This window comes from Amblyomma americanum, chromosome 1, assembly GCF_052857255.1.
Source record: "Amblyomma americanum isolate KBUSLIRL-KWMA chromosome 1, ASM5285725v1, whole genome shotgun sequence".
NCBI classification, from domain to species: Eukaryota; Metazoa; Arthropoda; class Arachnida; order Ixodida; family Ixodidae; genus Amblyomma; species Amblyomma americanum.
In genome coordinates this window covers 356,693,801-356,712,179 of record NC_135497.1, presented here as the reverse complement: position 1 = coordinate 356,712,179, position 18,379 = coordinate 356,693,801, and positions in this window count along the sequence as shown.

Below are 18,379 nucleotides of genomic sequence, written 5' to 3'. Positions count from 1 at the left end.
AGTCTGGAGAGGCAAGATGAACGAGACGGTGGCGCAAGAAGTGTATAAGCTAAGGATTTATCTGGAAGCGCAGCCGATACCAGAGAAGACAACCGTAAGAATACTAGGAATGTGGCTCCAGTCCAATCAAAGGTGCAACCAAACTCTGGCCCTACTCAAGAACACCACGACGCAAGTAGCGCGCGTGATAAACATAAGACGCGATGAGGGATGAAGACACGCTCCAGCTTGTACGAGCCTCGTAATCAGCAGCGTAACATACAGCCTCCCCTACCACAACTACACCAAGCAGGAAGAGCAAAGAATTGAGGCTATTAAAGGCAGGCATACAAAACAGCATTGCACCTGCCACAACGCACATCAACCGAAAAACTATTAGCGCTAGGGATACATAATACCTTTCCAAACTAAAGGAGGTAATCATGAGCAACCAAATCCAAGGACTAAAAAAACTAAAGCAGGAAGGGCACTCTTAAGGAGATACTGCAGCGAAGGATTAGTAAAGGAACTCGAGGCCACAAAAGAGATACCTGAAGAGTATCGGAGAACAATATATGTCGCGCCAATACAAAAAATATGGATCGAAATCTACATAAGGCAAGAAGAGAAGCTAGGGCCGAACACATGTAAAAAAGGTTAGATTAGAAAAGCAACGTTGCATACACCGACGCTGCGAGATACGACCACCACAACGGCGCACTGGCCACAGTTGTAAACGAAAACCTACAAGAAGTTACAAGCGCGTCATTAAAGGACTGCACGGTTGTGGAGGCGGAAGAGACGGCGATAGCTCTAGCAATCTCTGAAGTCAACCGTACCGTTCAGATCCTCGACAATCGTAACAGACTCGCAAACGGCAAGTCGAAATTACATGAATGGCAGAATAGGGAGCAGAGCGCTACGCATTATAGACACCCACCCAGCCGGCAAAAAAAAACATTAAACACGCGATTGTCTGGATACCAGGGCATACAGCGGTAAAGGGAAACCAAGTGGCTGATAGAGTGGCTCGAGGGCCTACAAGCCGAGCACCCTATGCATAGAGCCATGAGCAACCCGAACCAGTAACCCTAAATATTCAGACATACTGAATTACTACAAAGCTGTAAGAAGATATCCACCACCCAACGCAAGACTAAGCACTGAAGATGCAGCTGGATGGAAAATAATCCAAACAAACAACTTCCCAACCTAAATATCTTAAGGAAAATGTTTCCTGAACAGTACGAGGCAAGACGCCCATGGTGAGGTGATGATAAAGTCATGGGCCTGTCAAAAGATAGAGCCCCCGACCATTACGATAGTCAATAACCCGAATATGGAACAGTGGGAGGGTATGCTGACCAGCACACACCTGGAGACTCAAAAGGGTCTGATAAACAGAGTGCGAGGCGCAGCCATACTCAGTGGAGCCTTGGACTAGGGCCTCAATCCTGTAACAAGATGGAGTGTCAACCGAAGAAGGAAGACACCGTCTGAAGCCATCAAAAATGAATTTGAGAGCTCAATATATGTTCTTTCCTCCTCCTTCATTGCATAGGCACACGAAGTTGTTCACGAGTGGGGAGTGGTGGGGCGAGGAGGTTGCTGGTAGTTTGTGCTTCTGGAGCATGGAGGCTTCATACAGACGCCGGAATTTTCCCAAAGTTACGTTACTGCTACCGCAGAAAAGAAAAAGGGCGAGGGGATGAGGAGTGTGCAGGCAGATGGCACGCATGGCTTCTGACATGCGTTGGTGTGCAGAAGCCGCTAGGCATGCAATGCGACATGGGAGGCGATGGCGCTTGGTAAAATTTTCAACAACGTTGGTTTTCTTGACGGTTTCCTTTGCTCAACTAAATAGCACTACGCTGAAACTCTGTGCTAAAACACCTGCCCTGTCTGGGTGGTGCTGAGGTTATTCCACGGCAGAATGAAACTGAAAATATATCGCCAAATCCATTTCTGACGTGACAAAAGCGAGACTATATAGACCCGCTTGCCTGATTGACTTTCTCGTTTTGGTGAGCATGAAAAGGTTTTACCTAACCAACCTGCGTGAGTTCGACTTGATCTGGTCAAACTGACGTGTAGGCTCAGTGTGCCTTGGGCAGAGCGCGATACATGGCCGCCCGTATCGGACGCGCGACACCCCTCCACGCGTCATACCTAGGCGGCCGCGGCGTGAACTCACGTGCCTCGGGTTCGGGTCTGGTGGCGTGAATCGTGGCTTATACAATGAAAAATAAAAATATGTGCTGGACTAAAAAGCTCTTCTCGCCTAACCGAATGTTAAAGCTCTACGGGTGCCTAAACTCCTCCCCTAAATGGCATTAAGCAAACACTGTAGCCGGTAGACTTTTGTCAGGCCTTGTACATGTCGCCTCCTCGCTGCTGCAGCCCTTGCGCCTTTGGCGTTTGCCACACGTGCCATTATACTCGCTCAGTCTACCTGCCGCTGTTCTGACTGCACGGCTCGTCGCACACTGCACGTTTCACATTTGGCAATGCGCTCTGCAGTTCTGGCAGTGAGCCGGAGACATTTTTCTTTGCTCCGTCATCCTTGCGTTCTTTCCGTTCTGACCACTCGAAGGACCAAGCGATCCCTCGACCTCGCACTCATGTGCATGCAGCCCGCCGCGCAGGCAGTGTGCCTCAATCCGCCCGTGTCCGTTTTTGGCTCCATTTACATAGTACAATACACATTCATACTGATATAGCATAGCATTTTATACGTCCCTTCCACCGCACTACAGAGCGCACTTCATTCTTTGTTTTTGTACTTGGTACAGCGCTCACACGAATATGTGTAACATAAACATGTATGTCACTGTTCGTTCTTGACTTCGACGTCACTCCTAGCTTAACAAATCCTTGTTTTTTGTTGTGATATACTCGTAAATTTTGGAACGCTATTCCCCCAGTCTACCTGTAAATCATGTTTGCCTGCAACTGTCCTTTAAATTTAAGAAATCTATTTATATCTGCCAGCAGATCAGCCCAATTGTTACAGTGCACTCATGTCGGCTTCTTCAAATTTCCAGGTCGTTTTTGTTCGTTTCTGGAAAGCTTGGTGCGCATGAACCGCCGTCACCTCCGGCGAGACATTCCCAAGAAAGAAGCCACACGCGGGACCACCCGCTCTATCACCAGTCATCGAGTCATCACCAGCAAGATGCAGAGTAGTAAGCTGGCACAGCCCCTTTTGTCCCAAGCGCCAGCCACGGTGTCCTTGGCGAATGCCAGCAGACCAGGCAGCAAGCTGTCTTCGGGATCCATTCAGAGGCAAGAATCTCGGTCTACTCTTGGGAAGCTTTAAGGGCTACAGACACAAAATTTAGAACGCACACAAACGATATTTTTTGTTTCATGGCGAATTCCTTCTAACAAGTTCCTGTCGAAGGCATTGAGTCGAACATAATTTATTACGATATTAAACGTTGTCTGAGGAGCCGCTCGGCATATGGACCTGAATGAAGTGAAGTCATGGTCCACTTGCCCCCAATTATTGTGACGTAACCAAACCCAGTGGTTGTTCGCTGGAATGAGCAGCGCTTGCCGTCGACGGTGTTGGCCGGTCGACCGTCACGTCAATGTTCATTTCAGCGCTGGCGCCGACCAAGTCCGACACTGCCGGAGCAAAATCGTTCGTAATGATTAATGCTGCGCGCTTATGTTTTAAGCTAATTTTCATAATAACTGGGCCCGAAGACCTTTTTCAAAGGAAAAATGCGGATGCCTCCGCAACTCTGTACCCATTTCTGCACCCCTTTAAGCTCGGTGTGCCTGCAGGGTCCAACCGCCGAGCTATTTTGATAACGTAAGGACAACGTGGGATTCCTTGATTTGAGACACGTCGGCGGCCAGAGCATAGCGCACAGGAAGAATAGCTTACTGGAGTCCACACTTCATCTGACTATTTCCTGCAGTAGCCAGCGCACGCGATGGCTACCACAAGTGAGCTATTCTCACGTGCTCATGAGCCAACCACAGTGTACATAGTCTGGAGGTGCATGGTCGCCTCCAGCTCATAGGTTCTGCCCGTTGTGAGTCGGCGCAGGCGACATGGCTCGGGGAGCCCAGCGTGCACTGCATTCTTTAACGACTTGCCAGGAAGTGCAGACGCAAAAACGGCGACGAATCTGGTATTGCCTATCGACCTTTTAAATGCAGGCGGAATTTAAGCGCCTTGACTTTCTAGACGAGAGCGTGCTGTGGAACCCGACTCCCGGATTTTGTCACATCTCGTAAATAACGCAGTACAGCCAGCCATGGTTCTGTCCTGTTGACAGCTGAAGAAACGCAGGTCTAAGAGTGAGCGGGTATTTGCGAATTTGATGCTTTGGGATGGCGTGCTCTGAACTATTTAGCTTAGCGCTGGTTTCACTTGGAAAGTGCGCCACTGTGATTTCGGCATTTGCTATAGTCGTGCAAAGCATCTCTATGCGGTGCTCGATATATACAGTGTTGCCGGTAAAGCGTTACAAGTAACGGCGTTACCGGTAACGTGTTACTGTTTCCGACAACTTAGTAACGTACTCGTTACCACTTCGTAACTGTAACGGGTAACGTCCTTCCGTTAACATATTTTGGTAACGTGAGGTGTCACGTTACCAGTTACTGTTTGCTCCAATTGTCACCCACTCCACCCCCCCTTTTTTTCTTTAAAAGCGCAGAGCACGAAAAATAATGTTGTAAATAAACGACACGTATAGGTGCTCTCGACGACCCTTGTTGCGGCTCGAATGCATGCCAGAAAACACCTGCCCTTGACGACGCAGCAACAAAAAAAAGGCGTCTCCATCTCAAACGCCAAATGCCCTGGTTCGATTCGGGGCATCGGCACAGGCTTGCTTTTCTTTTATTCAGTGAGTGTGCGGGGTTTTCAGTGGCTCCCATAGATCCCGCCACCTGGATACGTTGGTTAGCGGTTAAGCGCAGGCTCTGTTGCGTTTATACTCCGGCGTAACGCGCGCGCGCACGCTGCACGGCGACGTCACGTCGGCAAAAGCGAGACCCTCTATATCCAACTGCGCTTGACTGCCGACGCGTTCGGCGGCTTTGGCGCATTTTGACCGCAATGGCGGAGACTTGGAGCGTCTCTATTTCGCGCCGAGTGCGCAAGCTGCTGCCACCCCGGTTCGGCTCCGCGGCGAGGCGCGCGTTGTGATGTCATGTGCTTCCTGGGAGCACCGCGATGGCGAAATCGCAAGTTCGCGGCCAGTAAAGTTTTCGCTTTAAAAGGACAGAATACGCATCAAGCACGCAACACGTGCATGAACATTCATTCACACAATTGCCTTCAACAGCCTCTGCTTCCCAAACCACTCACACGCACACAACTCTCTAAAGAGTGGAAGCATGCGGAGCATTTGGAATATCACATTTTTCAGAATTACCTTAAAATGGTTCATAGTGCAGCGAGATTTTCTTTGTGAAGATAGAAATATCGATGTGTTATTTTGTGCATAATGTCACATTCAGAAAATGGCTTCACCATGCGCCACTATAACATTGCTAAGCTCCGGCAGATTTGTGCAAAATAATAGTTAAATCAAAATTTCGCGTGAAATCGTTGTTTGAGCTAGACGCTTTATGTGAAATGTGAGCTTTATAAAATTCTTATCGGTTCACAAGGCGAAGTCTAATTAAAGTTAGTGGCCATGAAGTAACGGCAAAGTAACGTGCGGTGCTTTTTTCAGGTAATGGTAGCGCGTTCCTTTTATTTTAGATTAGCGATTTACGTATTTAGTTACATTTTTTCAGTAACGCCTGCAAAATTGGTTATATATACCGGGGTTCGCGTGCCCCTTTTACTTGGCGTTGTTCTGGGAGCATTGTACGTGAATTGATCGCGTTAGAACTGGATTTCAACTGGCTTGATAGTGTCGTTCATCAAGGTATCCAGGCTGCTTGCAATTCGTAAATAATGGGTGGCTTCTCACAACTTATTTCAAAAATTTTCCACAAAGAAAACTGCTGTCCATACATAAGGTCTAGTTACGCAAAATAGCCAGCTGCCAATCATTGCCAGATTGCATAGTGAGTGTGAATTCTCGTCTTTGGAAACCAGTAATAAAAGAACCAAATATGCACAAAAAGTTTGCAGAGTGAACTAGGCAAGGAAGAAGTCCTGAACCTGTTCAAACTGCCCATTATTGCAAACACACATAACGGCGCAGCAACGAATAGCTCTCGTTCAATCTGTACTTCTCTCTTCGAGCGTGGCTAACGCACTTTTTAAGGTGTGTTCAGGGACCCCGGATCAGGGGGGGCAGCCTCTCCCCCCGCCAACATTTTTCCAGGGGGAGCGGAATCCTCAGGATCGCATTTAATATATTCTACGGTGCACCTTTAACAGGCATTTTTAGCCGCTCATTCCACGTTGAGTTTCTTAATGGATCTCAAGTGAGAACGTACAGTACACGCGCTGCCGGCCTCGGGCAATCGGCAGAGCCCCAACATCTGGCAGCTGCTGAAAGGTTCTACACTCACGGCTTGCAGGCCCTTTTTCAGCCAGATGTAATTAAGGAGCAAAGCATCGTCCGTTTCGAAAGCAGAACTCTTTCTGGCACCTTACAGACGGGGCCAAAGGGCTGCGGCGTCTGCAGCAACACACATTTCTTGCTGCTGGTACACCCGTTCGACAAGGAAGCTGAACCGTGCATTGCCGCTGCTAGCGTGGCACACGACACCCTGCTCTGCGGCTGCGGCTCCAGTGGGTACAACGGACGGACGTGATGTGGCAGCACCTGGCTCCAACTGGGTCGCGTCTAGGGCCGCTCATTTGCGTAGACGTTCGTGCGCTCCTTCTCTCGGTAAGTGGACATTCTCGAAATGGGTTGCACACCTCAGGCTGCTTGCTTTCGATTCTATAAATGGATCATACATGGACAATTTATATTTACCGTAACTTTTATGGCTGGTTCATAGCATATTTAAACGCGACTGCTGAACGTTATAATGAGGCTTCACACAAAAGACGATGTTTTTTTTCTGATACACTACGCCAGCACTTTGTGATGATTGTTATTCTGCGTTGTTACACTTTTTTCCATGTTCACTAGGAAAATGAACCCTATGAAACGCGGAACGTTGGATATACACTGTTTAATGAAGACAAATTCACCATCAGATGGTAACAATCTTGATCAGTAGGCTGGACTGTAACATTATTATTCATCAGAATTATTGAGGATCTGCTGTCTGTCTTCCATTGTAGGTCATCATTCACTGTTTTGTTGGCTCATTGGGAATCGTGGTTGGGTGCATCAGTGGGTTTGCGTTGACAGCTACAACCGCTTGTGGTACCCGCATTGTACGCTTAATTAAAAGAGTATAGACGCCATAATTGTTGCTTGCGTGTTTTCTTCTGTGAAATAATTGTTGAGACATTAATGTACACGGTTATGTAACGTAAATTAATGTAATGTACATTGATACCCTTATAATAACTTACATTAGGGGCCACAGACGAATTTTTTCGGCATGAGGCGCGTGTAGGGTTACTTGACGGCGGAACGAACCACTGGCCCGTCAACGCAACGGTTTGATCGAACAGACCCTTTTCCCAAGCACCTCACTCCAGGACAGCCAAGCACCAAGATGGGGGAAATCTTATACGCAATAGAAAACCGGCGGGTACCCGGCAGCACAAGGTATCGAACCCAGCACCTCCCGAACGCGACGCGAATACCCAATCAAAAAGCCACGCTTCTGTTCACTCGGTTTATGTGGTATTTTCTTTCGATGGCTATATAAATTACTTTTGAGTTTCTTGATGCTGTTTTTATTTTGGTTTCATTAAGTTAGCAAGGTCTTTGACGTGACAGGTAGTTTATGTCCTGTGAGGCATAAGAAAACTGCAACATAATCGCTGATACGCGGTTTCAAGTCACTGCACCAGTATGCAGAAGATTGAAATAGTTGCAAAACACCTTTGGCACAGCCACTGGGGTCCAATACAAAACGTTGTATTTAGTTTTGCCGAAATAAAGAAAATTTATTATACCCTCAGGGCCAGTACGTCATTACAGAGGGGAGTGGTTACAAAAATGAAATCAATTTAACAAATGGAGGTAATGAAACAGACAACGTTTATGTATTGGGTTATTTTTTTATTTATTTAGGTTAGGACTGGTCGTTGACGACGGCGCTTCGTGCAGGCAACTGGAGAGTGGTGTGTATGGTCTGATCAACGTGAGGGGCAAGGGGGCATATAATAGAATGCGAGGTCCCACCTGCGGTCTTGCACCATGGGGCCTTTTTGAAATGTATTTCTTGTGTAACTTAATTGTTCTTAATTTTTCACTAAACTTTCACCTTCAACATTCCGACCTACTTTATAGGGCGTGTCCTCGGAGCAAGCCGTCGTGGACCGGTCGGCCGAACAACGAGCTGTGCTTCGGCAGAAGAGAGCTACTGCGCGGGCTCGGCCACTCGTGGCGCTGGCACGCAGCCGCACTCGCGACCTGGCATTGGCGTCGCAACGGGACCGGGAACAAGCTCTGGCGTGGGCCAAAGTGCCCGCGTGCGTGCCATCCGACTCCCGACACCGGCCACTCTCCGAGACTTGGTTAGTGCTCTGGGCATTCTGTGGGATCTTCTTCCTCCATATTAATTGTGACAGCTGTGGGGTTGATTGGGGAGGGATAAATACGTTATTCGCACTTAATCGCGACTGACGTAGTTCAAAGCCGCCCGGACCCCACCCGGTGGTCGCGTACACTACAGAAAGCACGCCGACCACGGCGAGCCTTGCTCTGAGGGAACAAAGGAACGACGCTCTGCCTGACACAAACAGGTATTTATTGCTACGGCAACAATAACGCCAGCTAGCAACAAGATACGATAACGAATCGAGCTCGTCCGACTCACCAGCGAGGTTCCGAGCCAATGTTCGCCCGCGCTAGGGCAAGGGATATGCTCCGAGGCTGGGCGGGACGAGATACGGGAGCCAGTGTTCCCACCGCTTCCCCACCGCGCTGGAGAAGAGCGGAGCCGCGAGCGACACGTCCGCTCGCGCAGACGATCCCAGCCGAACTGTCTTCTACCCTCTCCCGCATGCGAGCAGGCCCTCGCGCTGCGACGCACTCGCCCTCTCTCGTTAGTTATGGCAACAAGAGAATGTGCTCCTCCTCTAGGCGAGGCTGCTGCATCGCTGGAAAGCCTACACAGGGGACTGCAGGGCAGATCCCCTCATCCCCCAACCTGAAACAGACCCACGCGCCTGAAAGGACATGATATGGAGGAGTCTCCTGGTCTTCATGCAGTTGAGGCAGGTTTTGCAGCGGAGGTCACGCTGTCAGCGTCCACGCAGACATCCGCGGTGTTCCGAAGGCGGCGTGATGGTCTCCGCTGGGACGAGTGGTATGGCCCGCGGACTACCGTGTCCGCAGGCCCGCGAATAGAAGGCCGGTGGGAAAACTGCAGGCCAGGATTCTGCAGTAGTCGCCAGAGCAGCAGCAGCCGGATGTGGCTGCTGACTGGTCTCGCCACAGCTGCCCCGGATGGATCCGGCGAACAGGATACAGGCCGCTCCGTCGCAGCAGGTGACAACGAGACGATGTGCACCGGACAGCAAGCCTGGGTGGCTCCACCGGATCTGCAAAATTACAGAAAACGCTCTCGGCTTGCCATTAACGTAGGTTACGGGAGGGGAAACGGTATCTACAAAGGCCTTGTGGCACACTGTCTAACTCGCTAGCAAAACGTGTCGGGTGGCTGTGCAAACGAAAAGTTCGAGTGAACAAAGCCCTTTCTTGAGTTGAACGAGACTGCTCAATTCGTGCGAGGTTACAAAAAAACGGGCGGGCAGCAAAGTGTGCCCCCTCTCAACACCACGGTCCGGTGGTCGTTCCTCTTCTGATGTGGTGCAAGCAGCTCCGAAAAGCATCAGGCCTGACTACCGCTGACAACGACCGTGACCACAACAAAGACCCGAAACGGATTACGAGCGCGCAGCCGCGAGAAGACGTCAGCTTGTGGGGTAGTCCTACCCCGCTCACTGCACAAAGCAGCTTCTGAGGGGTCGGCGCCCACCCTATCGGACGGAGTCGAGGCGCCCGGTGCCAAGCTTAAATACCAACGAGCTCGTAGCGGCACCCGCGGCCCCAGGCCACCCGGTTCCCAGAGCCGCTACTCCCAGAGTCGAAAAAAGAGACAGCAGAGAAAATATATACAGAAACTCGGACCAACCGCTTCCGTACTCACTCGCTTCGGGCTCGGCAACTCCGCGGGTACTAGGCCTCGCGCTTCCTCGATGTGGACCAAGCGATTCTTCCGAAAAAATTCCAGGAAAACTTGATGAAAAACGTGATGTTGAAAACTTCCAACATACTGCAGCGCAATACACCTCGCTCTCAAGAAAGCATGCCGCAGGGCGTAGCGCTCAAAATTCACTCTAGGTTTAGCAGTTTTCATGTCGGGAGAAAGAGCGTTCTTCGAACCGAACCGACAGCCATGCAAAGTTCACAGACCAGGCCCCACGTTGGGCGCCAGATGTGGGGTTGATTGGGGAGAGATAAATACGTTCTTCGCACTTAATCGCGGCGGACACAGTTCAAACCGCCTGGACCCCACCCGGTGGTCGCGTACGCTGCGAACGCACGCGGACCACGGCGGGCCTTGCTCCGAGGGAACAAATAAACGACACTCTGGATGACAAAAAGAGGCATTTATTGCTACAGCAACAGTAATGCCAGCTAGCAACAAGATACGCTAATGAATCGAGGTCGTCCGACTCACCAGCAAGGTTCCGAGGGAATGATCGCCTGCGCTAGGGCAAGGTATATACTCCGAGGCCGGATGGGACGATATACGGGAGCCAGTCTTCCCGTCGCTTCCTCACCGGCTGGCGAAGAGCGGAGCCGCGAGCGACACGTCCACTCGCGCCGACGATCCTAGCTGAACCGCCTTCTGCCCTTTCCCGCGTGCGAGCAGGCTCTCGCGCTCCGAGGCTGGCGCAGTCCCTCCTTAATTAAGGTAACTAACAAGGGAGCGTGCTCCTTCCCGAGGCGAGGATGCTGCTGCACGGTGCATCGCGGGAAAGTCTACACAGGGGACTGCAGGGCAGATCCCCACACAGCAAACGAGAACTGCTAAGAGCTGCTGCGTTGCAGCTCGCCGGTGTCTTTCTCGACGTTTTAGCTCTAGCTATCGAAAAAAACACTCACAGAAAGGTTACACATACAAAAGGTGAGGGACCAGAAGTAACGGAGTCGTTTGCAAGAAAAGAGTCACCTAACACTGCTTTATAACCAGATATTTAGACAAAAATAAACGCTCTACGTTTTGGCAGCAGCAATACCTACGGTTTGAAAAATGATGTACTTCTTAAAATGAGGCGGGATCCAATGGTGTAAAAAAACTTCATACAATGTCCCAAAACAAGGCCCGGCACATGAACGACAGGTGTATTGAATGAACACTTCTCAACCCAACCATTTACAATGTTTAAGCTCCAGAAAAAAAAACGCAAAGAATTAATTACACCAGATTGTTCAGCTGGTGGAGTTGATTCTGATGCATAATGAAGAAGCAGCCCAGAAATACGATGAAGGAGAGAAGGGGCATGACACGGGTGCTGACTATCAACACCTGGATTGATTGCAGGAATGCCATACATATGCCTCAACATAAACAACGGAAGGAATGAATTAAACCGCTATTAGCAGTCACCAAGTCGCCGAGTATTTCAGCTCGCAAGATGGCAGGTTGACGCATATATATTGTCGTATACGCTAAATGAAGAGACCCCTGTCCAACGCGTGCCAATCCACGCCAAACTGCATGCGGGCGTGGCCTGACGAAGCACTCCTGTTGTCAAGATCCACGCAGCCCGCTCGCTGCATCTCTGTGCTCGTGATCGACGCCAGCCGGTGCGCCAGCCTCGACACCAGGATGGCTTCATCAGGCTGCACTAGTATTCATTTTGGAATGCATCGGCACGGGTTGGCTGGGGCATCTTCATTAATGCGCCAGCATTGAAGGTCCTATGTCGCAGAAAAAGCGATGCCGTCGTTGCCGTGGTCGAGAAAGGCTTAATGGACGGAGTTGTGACGCCGCAGCAATATTACCTCCCACGGGTAATTCGAACACGGCAGTGCAACCACACTCTTTCTTCCCGTATAAAATTCACGCTGCTTCGTCTACGCGCAGAACCTGCAAGCTGTGAAGGAGTTCAATTGTTGCTAGCGTGATCTTATTGGTCGCAAACGTCTGAAGCGTGCACGTTTATGTATTCAAAGTAAAGTAACTTCGGGGAAAAATGAATTGATATGAATAAGGTGCGATTTGAACCTCGACCTAACTTGGAATGCGAGACGAGCAGGCTACCCCTACCGGGCCGCAAACGCTCGACGGTTTAAGCGGGATAGAGGTGGACCTGATGAATTCGTTGTGGTCTTTGACTTTATGTGGTGTCATAAGGACATGTACTCATGTATGTATAGGTAATTATGAGTAAGCTTATTTTCTATTAGGTAATTCAACCACATTAATTCGATTTTTGAGATGCTTTATTGTACTTGAACAGTTTGATGCGTGAGTATGTGTGATGTATCGATGTGAGCGGTACGATTCTGGCATCACTAATCTAGGAAAGAAGGAGAGGTATACAAAGGCGTCGCGAGGCTGACGGCTGTGCCGCCACGTGGTGATGCGATACTTCTTGACATTAGGTCTCGTCTGACTGTCGTGGCTTCGTTTCGGGTTTGGATTGGGCTGTAATTTCTGCTACACTCAAAAGAAGAAGAAGTAAGCATCTGTTGGAATGTTTGCATCCGCCGTTTGCATATGTTCCTGCTCGATCCGCTGAACGAATCAAATAGTGCATTCAGAAAAATACTCGAAATGAATCAAGTATGTTTTCAAGTTTTGAATACTTGTCTAATAACAGACGCTAACGTCGGTGAAGGCTGGACGTGGATTGTTTCCACAACAGGGTGCACTCCGGCGCTGCACAGCATGCTGCCGCAGTCGATATGCTCGGGGTGGGAAGTTTTGGCGGCTCGACGCGGTCTCTTCAGGTGGGCTTCGTTCGTGACAATTCATACGTGGCCTCGAAGGTTGAGCGATGCGGCATGTCGCGGGCAGAGTTTGTAAGCCCTGCCTTAGGTCTGGCATTCCATGACTAACACGTCGTTCTCGCCCTTCTCATGCAGTGAGATGTGGCATTTGTTTATTCCCTGTCGTAAACAGTAGCAAACTGAATTTTTTCATACACAGGACGGTGATGGTCACATATCTATTACGCTGACTTCATGACATGTACTCCTTTGTAGAGATGAGTGCCGCGTACTTTGACAGGTATATTTATAAAACTCTAAAGTTACAGCGCGGTACGGCAGCGCCACCGCTAGCGCTTCGCTTTGACACACAATAATTGGTTTCGCACGAGTTTTCACGCAAGTACCGGACATTCGTGAAAGATTTCATTCGTATTCTATTTGAATACCTATATGATTCGTATTCGATTATATTTTGAAAGAACTATTCGCACACACCACGTTCACTTGTCATTTCTCTAAAACATGCCCTGGATTGATTGCAGGAATGCCATGCATATAACCTCAACATAAACAACGAAGGGAACGAATAAAACCCCTATCAGCAGTCACCAAGTCGCCGAGTATATCAGCTCGCAAGATAGCATGTCGACGCATGTATACTGTCGAATACGCAAAATGAAGAGACCCCTGTCCAGTGCGTCAGTCCACGTTAGCCAGCTGATGCTCAAGAGCTCTCTTCGTTTGCGCAGCTCGTCGTGCCCTCGTCATCCGGACCTGCGACGCCGACGCTGGGGTCCGCGAAAGCACCTCCCGAGCTACACCTGAACTTCCAGCCGCAGTCTTTCGGCTCTTCATGACATGCCAGGCAGCGGTCGGCGCGTAGCTCTTCTGGTGTTGCATGGTGCTGTACAGGTGCAGGACCACTCGGCACTGTCCGTCGACGAGCTGCGCCACGGTGATGTGCATGGTCAGCACAGCTGCGTGAAATTTAACGTAGGGTAATTGTTTTTAGGTGTTTCTAGGAAAAACACGTATAATTCGACATATGATTGGTGTGGGGTGTGGATTCACCTTAGGAATCCAAAGAATAAAATAACAAAGATTTGATTCGTCACTCCTGTAGTCGTGAAATTTTTTTATGACCAGGCGAAGTTGTCGTGGTCCCGTTATCGCACTTCATTTAATACCGTAGTCTAAATCGGATCTTCGTATTGTTGACCTGTCGCTCCAGTTCATTCCGTTCTTTCCGTCGTCCGTAGCCTCACTTCGAAAGGAAAACTACCGATATCTGCAGTCCCTTACTTTCGTCAAACTTCACCGAGCATCAAGTCGGAAGCTATAAACTACTTTCCATAAACAGTTTTGCATTTTTGCGTCTCACATGCTGCCCTGGCAACGAAAAGTTCATGGCTGCGTCTTATTCGTATATATGTGATGTTTAAGCTGTTATCACTAACTAAATCAGGTGTCATAAGAAACTCTATTCTGTGTGTGTTTTCTTTTTTGCGACCTGCTTTAATCTTGTACAAATCAATACATTGATCCCACATCCACGGAATTTTCGAAAACAACACGACCATGTCAATAAAACCAGGCGGAGCATGAAATTTTTTCAGCGGAGAAAAAAAGACTGGCTCTACAATGGAAGAGTATGAAATCAACTGATGTGTCAAACAACACATGCCCGCCACTTCAAACGGTAAGATGTGGCTTTCCTGAAGCCTCGCGTTCAAGTGAATGTACTGATAAAGTATGGCGGCTGATCCGAGACTTTATCTCCGCGGAGCGCAAGCAGCCGCGCCCTTTGGGACAGGCCACTGGGCGATGTGCACTACGCGTACATATACCCTTCACGCGCATTCCGTGTGACACAAGGATTCCCCTGCGACAGAATGTTTATCATCTTGTTGGCTGCGTGGAAATTGGCACTGGAAATAGCCTGCGTCGTAATAGCTGAGCAGCTCTCCGTTTCTGCTCAGGTGTCAAGTAAAACACGGAGTGACAAGTTCGCCATTCTATATTAGTGCATCGTTGAACTCAATCATCCTTTTCTCATATGTATTGCGACATATTTACAAGTTAATCGGATTTGAACTTGCCGCTCTAGTGACCTTGTTGGTAGTTATAAAAATACTTTGGTGACACGACTTATTGGATTGCAGTATTTTATCTATTTTCTGTGCAGTTTTTAACGTATAATTTGATTGTAGAGGTAAAATATGGGCTCTCTGAAAAAGTGGCTTGCTAGGGCAACTGTTTTTGAAATATGTGATGATTCTTAGGGCTCTCTTTTGTAGTTGGACTGTGGGTTCCAGATATGTGGGGTATGTGTTGCTCCAAAATTCTATGTAGTAACTTAACTATGTATAAAAGCAAAATATAGTATGCGTAGAATCAAGTAATCAAAACATCCTCGCGCTTTCAAGAGAATGTGACATCCATATGCAAGTTTTCAACAAACTTTTTTTGTGTGATTTCTCCAGTGCATGTCAGAATCAAAATGCGCACCAAGGTATTTAAAACTTGTTACATTTTGTATCGGCTAATTGTTTACATGCCAGGTGATTTCGTTGTAGTTTAAATTTTTTCCCCTTGAGCTGAGGACAGTGTATTTTGTTTTCTGGGTATTAACAGTTAGCTGGTTGGTAGTAAACCACTTTAAGACCGTAACTAGGTCTTTGTTTACTATGCTGTTTAGTTCTCCTATTGAGTCTCCTATAAATACTAACGCTGTGTCATCAGCGTACAATAATGGTTGGGAATATTTTAAGGTTGACGGAAAGTCATTTACGTATAGCGAAAAAAGTTCGGTCCCAGTACTGAGCCCTGTGGCACCCAAGCCAGCACGGCCTCCGGTTTAGAGATCAAGTTATTCATTACAACCTGCTGTTCGCGGTTGGTGAGATAACTGTTAAATAACTGTGCTATATTCCCTCTAAAACCGCAGTTGGTTCTTGAATTAGTGAACACTCAATCGCGCTTTGAGCTACACTCGCAAGGAGTTTGCTTGTGAGGCCTGCATTATGCTTCGTTATGAATCCTCAGCGACCGTAACCTAGGAATGGCTTTGCGTCCACAATTCTCCCAAACTTTATACTTCTACCAGGTATTTCAGGGAAGACAAAAATTTCCAAAAATAGGCATTTTGGAGTAAAAATTGGGATTTCCGGCGTACTATTCCCAATGTTGCAGGATATCAGAAAACCGGTGAAACATCTTAAGTAGTAAGGTGTCTAAATAATTTTTAATAATTATCTTTTTAAGTTATAGAGTTACGCGCCTAGTTTCGATTAGAGACTTGTAGCAGTTCGTTAGTATAGCCATGCCAGTTTTTAGAATTTCAAAAACGCAATTATCCTTGGCGCTGTTGCAGGAAAAATTTGGCGTTTTTAACCCATCACCTGCAAAGGAAAGGTGGCTTTGCCTGCATGCTTTCAGAAAGCGCATGTATTTTGGCAGGATGTAGCCAAATTTTGTTGAGCCATAGCGCAGAGAATAATCGCGTTTTCGAAATTCTAAAAAAAATGAATGGCTAGACTAACGAGCAGCTACATATCTCTAATCCCAACTAGGTGCATATCTCTACTAGTTAAAAAGAAAATTATTTAACTTTAGTTAAGCAGCTTAGTACTTAAAACGATTCAATGGTTTTCTGTTGTCCGCCAACCCTCGTAATACTTGTGGCAATACCGCTCCTCATGTGCACGTGTACTCATGTGGTGCTCGGCAGGTGCGTGACGTACTCCGTGTCTGCGTATATACTTGTCGTGAAAATAAAGCGGGGTGTTTTATCATTTGGCGTTCGCCAGGAGGGAGAGGGACGCAGGAGTCATTATCGAGGTGTTATCCAGCAAGAAACCACATTGTGTCGGAAGTCGCTGTCCAAAATATAGTGTACCCACTGTAGATATCGCTGCCTGTTGCCGGCCGCCAGCATCATTGTATACCAGCCGGATAGCAGCAATGAAAAATGTCACAGGAAACGAATGTTTCTTCAAAGCTTTTTTATTGCAGCCACCAGCGAGCTTCATCTTTAACAAGACGTCCGAATGGCCGGCGTGGATACAAGAATTCGATTACTACCGATTTGCCTCAGGACTTTATGAGCGAGCTCAAGAGGCTCAGGTGCGTACGTTGCTGTATACGATGGGACGACAGGCACGCACCATTTTCAAGACTTTCAGCTTGTGAGAGGAAGACTCGAAGAAATACGACGTTGTGAAGAAACAGTTCGATACCGATTTTGTCGCCACACGAAACTTGGCCTACGAAAGCGGGTGCTTCCATCGCCGCCACCAATATCCAGGCGAACATGTTGTTACATACACTGTAAAAAAATATGCTCCGCTGTACAGAGAAACCCGCTGGTAATGCGTTGCCGGATGGTTTTCCGCAACATGAGCTACGGCCTAAATGCCAGAGACAGAGGTTCCGTATGACGGTTGTCATATTCTTGGTGATGAAAAGTTCCGTCATGCTTGCACAGAAACGAAATCGTTTTTTGGCAACAGATTCCTCTGCTGTGTTCGTAAGAAAGGTTCCGTAACATGCATTCATAGTTCCTCCGTTGACTTTTAACAGAGGTCTCATAATGTGCATGCATACTTCCTCCGTTCGCTCTTAACAATTATTTCGTAACATGCATGTATACTTTCTCCGTTCACTCTTAACGAAGGTTTCATAATGTGCATGCATACTTCCTCTGTTCACTCTTAACGAAGGTTTCGTCATGTGCATGCATACTTCCTCCGTTCACACGGAAGTCATTTGAGCTTAAACGAAATAATCTGTATTGTTTTAATGTACTTTTTTCATATGGCTTCTGCTGCAGATAAGCAGTTTGTTTACTTGTAGCTTTTTCATGTCTGTTTGTCTGAGGAAAGTGTCATGTAGCACTCTAGAGAGCATGCACATATTGGCTTACGTGCAATAACAGAGAATAACATTATGAAATAGCAAATTATTTATTCTTGAAAAATGCTGTACATTAATGAGCTGCAGATATTTTTATGTGAAAATAATGTGGTTCCGTGTGGCCTGGCTGAAAAGGAGGAAAAAAGTCAGGTGCAGGATTAGTTGGACCGTTTAATAAATGCATTGTAATAAAATAGTGTAATCATTTATGTGCAGCCGCACTAAGTAGCTAACACATATTATGCACTAGCCAGACATAAAGGGGTTCTCAGCATTAAGTCATGTTTACATGCAACTTTAATTAAAACCTTCAGGTACTTGGTTGAGCATGGTTTGACATCAAATATCGACATTGCATAATATTTATAACAGGATAAAAATTTCGAGCTTCAAATACCTGCGTTTTTGTTAAAGCAGCAGCTTTGTTCTTAGCGTTTCATAGAAAAAGAGGCAAAAACCTGCTCGTGGCACATCAG